This window comes from Rutidosis leptorrhynchoides, chromosome 4 (assembly GCF_046630445.1).
Source record: "Rutidosis leptorrhynchoides isolate AG116_Rl617_1_P2 chromosome 4, CSIRO_AGI_Rlap_v1, whole genome shotgun sequence".
Classification (NCBI taxonomy): Eukaryota; Viridiplantae; Streptophyta; class Magnoliopsida; order Asterales; family Asteraceae; genus Rutidosis; species Rutidosis leptorrhynchoides.
The window spans coordinates 182838471-182850949 of NC_092336.1; positions in this window are offsets into that span (position 1 = coordinate 182838471).

Sequence of the window (12479 nt, forward strand, 5' to 3'; positions counted from 1 at the left end):
GAACGCTCGATAGAAAATTTAGTGCTGAAAAATGGATTGAGCTAACCGTGAAGGAAACAAAGAACAAATACAAGGAATGAACCTGCCTTCAAATAATGCAAATGATTCAGTGTCTGTTGAAACCGTCAGTATGAACCCTACTCCTTATTCTAAACTTTTTCAGATGATATTATTCATCATCATCTTATCTTAGATATTATAAGATATCTTCATATTTTCCGCTATACATATTCTCCATATTTCTAAAGATATTTTCACAACTATTCCTATCTGCAATCATCTATCTCCCCGTAATATCTGCGTTACAACATAAAAGAAACTGTGTTAGTTTCTAAATTCTGAAATCTTCAAGTTTAAAATATGAATGTTTTGAAGCAGTGTTGGGAACTGATGCGTGAATTAGTATAATATAATGAAACTTGATCAACTTCATTATATTACAGTAAGTCATGTTGCGTTTCTAATGGAATGTGATGATTCACAGTACCATCATCATGTGCCATGTTACACGGCTCTTACAATCTATCCAATCTCTAAACATATCAAGAAAATATTCTCTTGATGATTCGGTCTTTTCCAGGATATTCTGGTAATTTGACAAATCAAAAATCGTGCCATTACCAATTCTCTCTTAGGACATTAACTATATTCATTTCGAATTTCATACCTACGAATTCCGGACCATTACAAAAGATGCTTAGTTGAAAAGGAGGAAAAGAAAAAGAATGAAGCTCCGAAATAGAAATTGGAGTATAAATCGCAGTAAATGGAAGAGAGTATTAACTGTGGATGATAATGATTATAGAAAACAAAAGCAAGGACATTGAAGTATAAGGGAAGATATAAAACCCAATAATCACCCAGAAACTACAAACCGTGTATATCAATACGTATTGCAACGTAAAGACACCGGAGAATTAAAAACATTGTGATTCTGAGGAAATGATAGAAGTGAATAGAATCTTCTGGCAGTAGATGAAAGAGAAGAATAAAAGATATGAAAGTTAGAAGTATAACAAGAATCAGAACGGAATGGGCATTTTAAAGAATACTCTAAGGTATGAATTGAGGGAGGAAGAATAAAAGATGTGAGGTATGGAAGTAAGGAAGAAAAGGGAGTGGATTTATAGTGAAATATCCGACAAAGAAATCGAAACAGATTGCCGCATTAAATCAAAGAAGATCCTGATCGCCGAAGAACCAAATCTTATTACGTAAGATTTTCTTAAAATCCCTTAAATCCCGGAAATTAATCATAACTACGTCATCGGTTAAAAACGATTCCATATTTACTCATTTCAATCTTTTGTGATAGCTTCACTCGTACGCTTCACATGATCGAATCGTTTTATCTATATCTTTCAATAATGATAAAACTCCATTATCACCTCATATTCGTCATGAAAACATTCCTATTGTTATCCATGACGACCTCTATCAAATTTCGGAGACGAAATTTCTTTAACGGGTGGGTACTGTAACAACCCGGAAATTTCCGACCAAATTTAAACCCTAATCTTTATATGTTTTCGACACGATAAGCAGAATCTGTAATGTTGAGTCTAGAAAGTTTGAAATCTATATTCGTATAATCAATTACCCTTCGACTATGCTCAACGATTCACGAACCATTAAGTTGTAGATAGGAATGTATATATAAATAACTATACATGTATATAAATTATATATTATAAATATATTAATGAATGCTTAAACTTATTATTTGAAATTATTTAATTAAATATAAAGAGTAGGTTGAATTTACATAATTTATCAACGATAACAAATTGTTAAATATATAATATTATACTTTGAGTTTATGTGTTTCATTATATAGATAATTAATATATGTATATTTAAAACATAATTGTATATATGGTAGAAGGTATATATATGTGATATCTATGCATAAATAATACTATATATATATCCTGTTAAAATGGATAACTATTAAATATGTATAATTAAGAAATTACAATATTAATACGTAATTACAGGTTAAAATATAATTATTATATTAATACTAGTATTATTACTCTCATTTTTATTATTAAAATAAATATTAGTAATATCAATATGATGATATAAATATAAAAATTGACAAATATAATTTATTATATTATTAATATCATTATTATTATAAATAATATAAATATTATTACTAATGGTATTATTACTAGTGTTATAAATAATATTATGAATAATATTTTTATAGTTAATATCATTATTATTATTATTATCTAATATTAATATAATTATTATTAAGATAATTAATATTAGTGTTTTGGTTACTTCTAATATTATTAAATGTATTATTATCAATATATTTATATTAAATATAAATTATATATATATATAAGTATATAAAAACGTGTGTAAGATGTATATATATACAAATGATTATCAATATCTATCGGATTAGGATAAAAACAGATTTTTTTTTAAAACTTTTCTTCATTATCTGTTTACCCGTGAATATATGTCGATACCTACATACCCTTTATATAAATCGATTCACTCAAGTATTACAAGAATCCTTCGATATTCTTAATATCAAATTATCACTTACACTTGCTAGTATCTGATGAATTAAAACAGAAATTATAAAAATAAAACCGTTCCCTCTGTTATCGACCAAGAACACCAAAAGCTCGATGTTGAATCGTTTTTAAAAATAAAAAATGCAAAAGTGTTATAAATCCTTCACTGAAAATATCTGCAAATTTGCAAATCCTAATTCGCAAAATCAAGGATTAATTTTGGAGTCAAAGATTCGGTTTTAAAAGTCAAATAATTGTTCAACAAACAAATTTGAGTTAACTGTTTTGATTCAAGTTCAATTGTCGATTCTTGAAGATTATATAAACGATTTACTACTTAATTCATGATGTAATTATTTTCTAAAACGTTCCACAACTCGAAATCGATGACTGGGTTGGGTGTTTATCGCGAAGGCTGTTACAGCCTATTTTATTTTTTTTTAGTTATTTTCTTTTTCTCTGTTAATCCAAAACAGACATCATGAATCTCGTCTGTTTCAAATAGTATTCTATTCAAATCTTAAATTCGATTTTAATAAGTCTTAGATGGGTTCAGTGAAGAAGAAAGGGAACAAGACAATCACGGGTTATAAAATTTAAATGTGTTAATAAAACAGAAAAGTACTAATGGCTGGATGGTTAGGCGTTTGGTTCGAGAACGAGTGGTCATGGGTTCGAATCCGGGATTAGTCATTTTTTTTTTTTTTAAAAAAAGACCTATAACCTTGAAGGTAGTCTCATTCTTATTAGTATTATTATTTTGATTATAATTATCATTTATATTATTATTATTAATATTTTTTTTTTTCATTTTTATTATTAATGAAAGTATTATTATCATTATTGTTATTATTATTATTATTATTATTATTATTATTATTATTATTATTATTATTATTATTATTATTATTATTATTATTATTATTATTATTATTATTATTATTATTATTATTATTAAGGTTAGTATTAATATTAGCATTTTCATTAAATCATTTATATATTTTATTTATTTATTATTATGAACAAAAGTATTTTTATTAAAAATTATCATTTTATTATTATTATATGTATTACCATACTTATTATCATTATTATTATTCTTAACACTATTATTATTAGTATTATTATTATTTATATCATTTTTATTAAAATATTCAATTCCTTTTATTTAAGATTATCATGGTTATTAAAACTATCCTAATTATCAAAACTATTATTATCATTTCTATTATTATCATTATTACTACAATAAATACTACTTATATAAGACACATAACTAAACTAATATTACTAATATTAATACATAAACTTGTTTAAATATTAATTTGTGTGTTAATATATATAATTAATTTAGGTTCGTGAATCCGAGGCCAACTCAACATTTGTTCAATGATGTTATATGTATTTTTACTACAAAATACATTAGGTGAGTATATAGTCCCTTTTAAACTCTAAATATTTTTGGGCTGAGAATACATGCGCTGTTTTATAAATGATTTACGATATGGACACAAGTGATCAAAAATAAATTCTACGTTGAGTTGTACCATGGCATATTTCTTTATACTTGGTAGCTAATATTTACGTGAGGAGCGTAAACGCGAATTCTGTTGATAGATCTATCGGGCCTGACAACCCCAGCCGGGCTGGACGACCAGTTTTAAATGGTTGCACAGTACTTCGTTTCGTTACTACAATTGGTACGGTGTAGGGTTTATTTAAGAATATGCTGCTGTGATTTAAATGTTAAGTATGGTTACCAAGTGCTCAACGACTTTTCCATACACTTGCGAGTGTATTATGTATATATATATATGAAATCTTGTGGTCCATAGTTATAACACTGCTAGCAACAAAACCTATATCTCACCAACTTTATGTTGACATTTTAAAGCATGTTATTCTCAGGTACAAATTAAGTCTTCCGCTGTGCATTTGCTCATGTTAAGGACATTACTTGGAGTCGATCATCGCAATGGGACCAACTGTTGATGACTCCGTACAGGAGGATTAGGACGGGTTGTTACACCATCTCTCCAATTTCAAATTCTATATCTTTTCTTTTAATGTCGGCGTAGCTCTTTTGTCGACTTTGGGCAGTTTTCAACCGTTGTTGAATTTGAATGATCTTCTCGGTAGTTTCTTGTATTATCTCCGGACCTATAATCTGTCTATCCCCCACTTCACTCTAACAAATCGGAGACTGCACTTTCTACCATAAAGTGCTTCAAACGGCGCCATCTCAATGCTTGAATGGTAGCTGTTGTTGTAGGAAAATTCTGCTAACGGTAGATGTCGATCCTAACTGTTTCCGAAATCAATAACACATGCTCATAGCATGTCTTCAAGCATTTGTATCGTCCTTTCACTCTGCCCATCAGTTTATGGATGATAGGCAGTACTCATGTCTAGACGAGTTCCTAATGCTTGCTGTAATGTCTGCCAGAATCTTGAAATAAATCTGCCATCCCTATCAGAGATAATATAGATTGGTATTCCATGTATGGAGACGACTTCCTTCAAATACAGTCGTGCTAACTTCTCCATCTTGTCATCTTCTCTTATTAGCAGGAAGTGTGCTGATTTGGTGAGACGATCAACTATTACCCAAATAGTATCAAAACCACTTGCAGTCCTTGGCAATTTAGTGATGAAATCCATGGTAATGTTTTCCCATTTCCATTCCGGGATTTCAGGTTGTTGTAGTAGACCTGATGGTTTCTGATGTTCAGCTTTGACCTTAGAACACGTCAAACATTCTCCTACATATTTAGCAATATCGGCTTTCATACCTGGCCACCAAAAATGTTTCTTAAGATCCTTGTACATCTTCTCCGTTTCAGGATGTATTGAGTATCTGATTTTATGAGCTTCTCTAAGTACCATTTCTCTCATATCTCCAAATTTTGGTACCCAAATTCTTTCAGCCCTATACCGGGTTCCGTCTTCCCGAATATTAAGATGCTTCTCCGATCCTTTGGGTATTTCATCCTTTAAATTTCCCTCTTTTAAAACTCCTTGTTGCGCCTCCTTTATTTGAGTAGTAAGGTTAGTGTGAATCATTATATTCATAGATTTTACTCGAATGGGTTCTCTGTCCTTTCTGCTCAAGGCGTCGGCTACCACATTTGCCTTCCCCGGGTGGTAACGAATCTCAAAGTCGTAATCATTCAACAACTCAATCCACCTACGCTGCCTCATATTCAGTTGTTTCTGATTAAATATGTGTTGAAGACTTTTGTGGTCGGTATATATAATACTTTTGACCTCATATAAGTAGTGCCTCCAAGTCTTTAATGCAAAAACAACCGCGCCTAATTCCAAATCATGCGTCGTATAATTTTGCTCGTGAATCTTCAATTGTCTAGACGCATAAGCAATCACCTTCGTCCGTTGCATTAATACATAACCGAGACCTTGCTTTGATGCGTCACAATAAATCACAAAATCATCATTCCTTTCAGGCAATGACAATATAGGTGCCGTAGTTAGCTTTTTCTTCAATAATTGAAACGCCTTCTCTTGTTCATCCTTCCATTCAAATTTCTTCCCTTTATGCGTTAATGCAGTCAAGGGTTTTGCTATTTTGGAGAAATCTTGGATGAATCTTCTGTAGTAACCAGCCAATCCTAAAAATTGACGTATTTGCTTCGGAGTTTTTGGGGTTTCCCACTTTTCAACGGTTTCGATCTTTGCCGGGTCCACCTGGATACCTTCTTTGTTCACTATGTGACCGAGGAATTGAACTTCTTCCAACCAAAATGCACACTTTGAAAACTTAGCGTACAGTTTTTCTTTCCTCAATACTTCTAGCACTTTTCTCAAATGTTCTTCGTGCTTTTGATCATTTTTTGAGTAAATAAGTATGTCATTGATGAAAACAATGACAAACTTGTCAATATATGGCCCACACACTCGGTTCATGAGGTCCATGAACACAGCTGGTGCGTTAGTCAATCCAAACGGCATAACCATAAACTCGTAATGACTGTAACGAGTCCTAAAAGTAGTCTTCGGAATGTCATCCCCTTTCACCCGCATTTGGTGATATCCAGAACGTAAATCGATCTTCGAATAAACAGACGAGCCTTGTAGTTGATCAAATAAGTCGTCGATTCTCGGTAATGGGTAACGGTTCTTGATGGTAAGTTTGTTCAACTCTCGGTAGTCGATACACAACCTAAATGTACCATCTTTCTTCTTGACAAACAGAACAGGAGCTCCCCATGGTGATGTACTTGGTCGAATGAAACCACGCTCTAAAAGTTCCTGTAACTGACTTTGTAATTCTTTCATTTCGCTGAGTGCGAGTCTGTATGGAGCACAAGCTATTGGTGCAGCTCCTGGTACAAGGTCTATTTGAAATTCAACGGATCGATGTGGGGGTAATCCCGATAATTCTTTCGGAAATACATCGGGAAATTTTTTTGCGACGGGAACATCACTGATGTTCTTTTCTTCAGGTTTAACTTCCTCGATGTGTGCTAGAATGACGTAACAACCTTTTCTTATTAGTTTTTGTGCCTTCAAACTACTAATAAGATTTAATTTCGCGTTGTTATTTTCTCCGTACACCATTAAAGGTTTTCCTTTTTCACGCATAATGCGAATCGCATTTTTGTAACAAACGACCTCTGCTCTCACCTTTTTCAACCAGTCCATGCCAATTATTACATCAAAACTCCCTAACTCGACTGGTATTTAATCAATCTTAAATGTTTCATCACCCAGTTTAATTTCTCTATCCCGGCATATATTATCTGCTGAAATTAATTTACCATTTGCTAATTCGAGTAAAAATTTATTATCCAAAGGCGTCAATGGGCAACTTAATTTAGCACAAAATTCTCTACTCATATAGCTTCTATCCGCACCCGAATCAAATAAAACATAAGCAGATTTATCGTCAATAAGAAACGTACCCGTAACAAGCTCCGGGTCTTCCTGTGCTTCTGCCGCATTAATATTGAAAACTCTTCCACGGCCCTGCCCATTAGTATTCGCCTGATTCGGGCAATTTCTAATAATGTGGCCCGGTTTTCCACATTTATAACAAACAGCGTTGGTATTACTTGCTCCGACACTATTCGTTTCGGCATTACTTGTTCCGACATTATTTGTTCCTTTAGTTCTGTTAAACTTTGGTCCGTAGACCTCACACTTTGTCGCGCTATGACCATTTCTTTTACACCTGTTGCAAAATGTCGTGCAAAACCCCTGATGATTTTCTTCACACCTATGACATGGATGTTTTTGGTTTTTGTTGCCGTTGTTGTTATTGAGGTTGTTGTTGGAATTGTTATTATTGTTGAAATGGTTGTTGTAGTTGTTGTTGTTGTTGTAGGGATGTTTGTTGTAGTTATTGTTAGGATTGCGGTTATTGTTGCGATTGTTGTTGCGGTTGTTGGGATAGTTGTTGCGATTGTGGTTGTAATTGTTGTTGTTGTTGTTGTACTGGTGACTCTTGTCACCGTTTTCCTCCCACTTCCTCTTGAGTTGTTTCGTGTTGGCTTCTTCGGCCGCCTGCTCTTTAAATTTTCCCTCAATCTGATTTATGAGTTTATGAGCCATTCGACTTGCCTTCTGTATAGAAGCGGGCTTGTGTGAACTCACATCTTCTTGAATTCTTACTGGTAACCCTTTTACAAATGCGTCGATCTTCTCTTCTTCATCTTCGAATGCTCCCGGACACAATAGGCACAACTCTGTGAATCGTCGTTCATATGTGGTAACGTCGAACCCTTGTGTTCGTAACTCTCTAAATTATGCCTTGAGTTTATTGACTTCGTTTCTAGGACGGTATTGCTCGTTCATCAATTGCTTGAATGCCGACCACGGTAGTGCGTAAGCAGAATTTTGTCCTACCTGTTCAAGATAGGTGTTCTACCACATTAACGCAGTACCTGTGAAGGTATGCGTAGCGTACTTAACTTTTTCCTCTTCAGCACACTTACTTATGGAAAACACCGATTCGACTTTCGCGGTCCACCGTTTCAATCCAATTGGTCCTTCGATTCCATCAAATTCCAAAGGTTTGCAGGCAGTGAATTCTTTGTAGGTGCATCCTACACGATTTCTTGCGCCGTTAGCTGCATTGCTAGATTCAGAGTTATTGTTTGTATGTAGCGCAGCCTGTACTACAGCTATGTTTGCAGCAAGAAAAGTACGAAATTCCTCTTCGCTCATATTCATGGTGTGTCGAGTAGTCCGTGCCATTTCCTTCAAAATAGCCAACTGAATCGAGTTAATCATACAGAATATTAAGAGTAGTCAATAGTATTTCGTAGCATAATATGAACTCATTTATAAAAGCTTTTTCTTCATATTAGCATTTTATAAGTTTAAATTCGGGTACTACCTACCCATTAAGTTCATACTTAGTAGCTAATATACAATTCAACTACTAAATTTCCATATGAAAAACTGATTATAATAATATATCACATACAAATATTCTTCAAACTTACAACTTCGCTATATTACATATAACATGAAATATAGTACACTTTGATACAGGACAGTTTTGAAGATAAATCTAGTTAATACGCAAGTTGTTCAACAAAGGAAATAAAGACACGTAATTCATAAGTCCAGAAACAAGTCATGCATTCTGGTTTTACTAATACCACTTCCCATCCTTGGTTTTGTGGAACATAACCGTTGTGACCTATAGTAAGACAATGTGTTGTAACGTCGTCAAAAGGATGAAGGTTACGTAATGACCAACAGTCTCGTAATAACCTAAAAACCTTATTTCTTACCCCAATTACCGACTCCGTCACTTGTGGGAACGTTTTGTTTAATAGTTGTAGCCCGATGTTCTTGTTCTCACTTTGGTGAGAAGCGAACATTACTAACCCGTAAGCATAACATGCTTCTTTATGTTGCATGTTAGACGCTTTTTCTAAATCACGAAGTCCTATATTCGGATATATTGAGTCAAAATAATTTCTTAACCCGTTGCGTAAAGTAGCATTTGGGTTCCCCGCAATATATGCGTCAAAGTAAACACATCGTAACTTATGGATTTCCCAATGTGATATCCCCCATCTTTCGAACGAAAGCCTTTTATAAATCAAGGCATTCTTGGAACGTTCTTCGAATGTCTTACAAACTGATCTCGCCTTAAATAGTTGTGCCGAGGAATTCTGACCGACTCTAGACAAGATTTCATCAATCATGTCTCCGGGTAGGTCTCTTAAAATATTGGGTTGTCTATCCATTTTATGTTTTTATACTGTAAAATAGACAAGAGTTAGATTCATAAAAAATACTTATTAATACAAGCAATTTTTACATATATCATAAAGCATACGCACACTATATTACATATATTACACCACACGAATACAACTATCTTATTTCGACTCGCTCGTTTCTTCTTCTTTGGTTTTGGTTCGTTTTGCCAAGTTTCTAGGGATATATGATGTTCCCCTAATACGAGCCGTTGTTTTCCACATTGGTTTAGAAAAACCTGGTGGTTTAGAGGTTCCCGGGTTATTGTCACAACTTAAGAAATACGGGTGTTGATGATACATATAAAGTTCATCGTGTTTGGAATCAAATTTCTCTATTTTTATGCCCTTTCCCTTATTGTTCTCTTTTGCCTTATTAAATTGTGTTGGGGTAATTTCTATAACATCATCGGAATCCTTGTCGGGATCCGATTCATCGGAGAATTGGTAATCCTCCCAATACTTTGCTTCCTTGGTGGAAACACCATTGACCATAATTAACTTTGGTCAGTTGGTTGAGGATTTTCTTCTACTTAACCGTTTTATTATTTCTCCCACTGGTTCTATTTCTTCTTCCGGTTCCGATTCTTCTTCCGGTTCCGACTCTTCTTCCGGTTCCTCTTCGGGAACTTGTGAATCAGTCCACGAATCATTCCAATTTACATTTGACTCTTCATTATTATTAGGTGAGTCAATGGGACTTGTTCTAGAGGTAGACATCTATCACATAATATCAAACACGTTAAGAGATTAATATATCACATAATATTCACATGTTAAAAATATATAGTTTCCAACAAAAATGTTAAGCAATCATTTTTAAAGAAAACACGGTCGAAGTCCAGACTCACTAATGCATCCTAACAAACTCGATAAGACACACTAATGCAAATTTTCTGGTTCTCTAAGACCAACGCTCTGATACCAACTGAAATGTCCCGTTCATATTGATTATAAACGTTCCATATTAATTGATTTCGTTGCGAGGTTTTGACCTCTATATGAGACGTTTTTCAAAGACTGCATTCATTTTTAAAACAACCATAACCTTTATTTTATCAATAAAGGTTTCAAAAGCATTACGTAGATTATCAAATAATGATAATCTAAAATATACTGTTTACACACGACCATTACATAATGGTTTACAATAGAAATATATTACATCGACATATGTTTCTTGAATGCAGTTTTTACATAATATCATACAAACATGGACTCCAAATCTTGTCCTTATTTTAGAATGCAACAGCGGAAGCTCTTAATATTTACCTGAGAATAAACATGCTTTAAACGTCAACAAAAATGTTGGTGAGTTATAGGTTTAACCTATATATATCAAATCGTAACAATAGACCACAAGATTTCATATTTCAATATATATCCCATACATTGAGATAAAAATCATTCATATGGTGAATACCTGGTAACCGACATTAACAAGATGCATATATAAGAATATCCCCATCATTCAGGGACACCCTTCGGATATGATATAAATTTTGAAGTACTAAAGCATCCGGTACTTTGGATGGGGTTCGTTAGGCCCAATAGATCTATCTTTAGGATTCACGTCAAAAGGGGCATATTCGGCTTCGATCATTCACCCATATAATGTAGTTTCATTTACTTGTGTCTATTTCGTAAAACATTTATAAAACTGCATGTATTCTCATCTCAAAATATTAGATTTTAAAAGTGGGACTATAACTCACTTTCACAGATTTTTACTTCGTCGGGAAGTAAGACTTGGCCACTGGTCGATTCACGAACCTATAACAAATATGTACATATATATCAAAGTATGTTCAAAATATATTTACAACATTTTTAATACGTTTTAATGTTTTAAGTTTATTAAGTCAGCTGTCCTCGTTAGTAACCTACAACTAGTTGTCCACAATTAGATGTACAGAAATAAATCGATATATATTATCTTGAATCAATCCACGACCCAGTGTATACACGTCTCAGGCTAGATCACAACTCAAACTATATATATTTTTGGAATCAACCTCAACCCTGTATAGCTAACTCCAACATTACTGCATATAGAGTGTCTATGGTTGTTCCAAATAATATATACACATGGGTCGATATGATATGTCAAAACATTTGCATACGTGTCTATGGTATCCCAAGATTACATAATATATTAGAATACATGTATAATACAATATAAGTTAGCTAGGATATGATTAATATAGATTTGTTACCAATTTTCACGTTGCTACAACAAGAAAAATTATCCAATCTTGTTTTACCCATAACTTCTTCATTTTAAATCCGTTTTGAGTGAATCAAATTGATATGGTTTCATATTGAACTCTATTTTATGAATCTAAACAGGAAAAGTATAGGTTTATAGTCGGAAATATATGTTACAAGTCATTTTTGTAAAGGTAGTCATTTCTGTCGAAAGAATGACGTCTAGATAACCATTTTAGAAAACATACTTCCACTTTGAGTTTAACCATGATTTTTGGATACAGTTTCATGTTCATAAGAAAAATCATTTTCCCAGAAGAACAACTTTTAAATCAAAGTTTATCATAGTTTTTAATTAACTAACCCAAAACAGCCCGCAGTGTTACTACGACGGCGTATGTCCGGTTTTACAGTGTTCTTTGTGTTTCCAGGTTTTAAATCATTAAGTTAGCATATCATATAGATATAGAACATGTGTTTAGTTTATTTTAAAAGT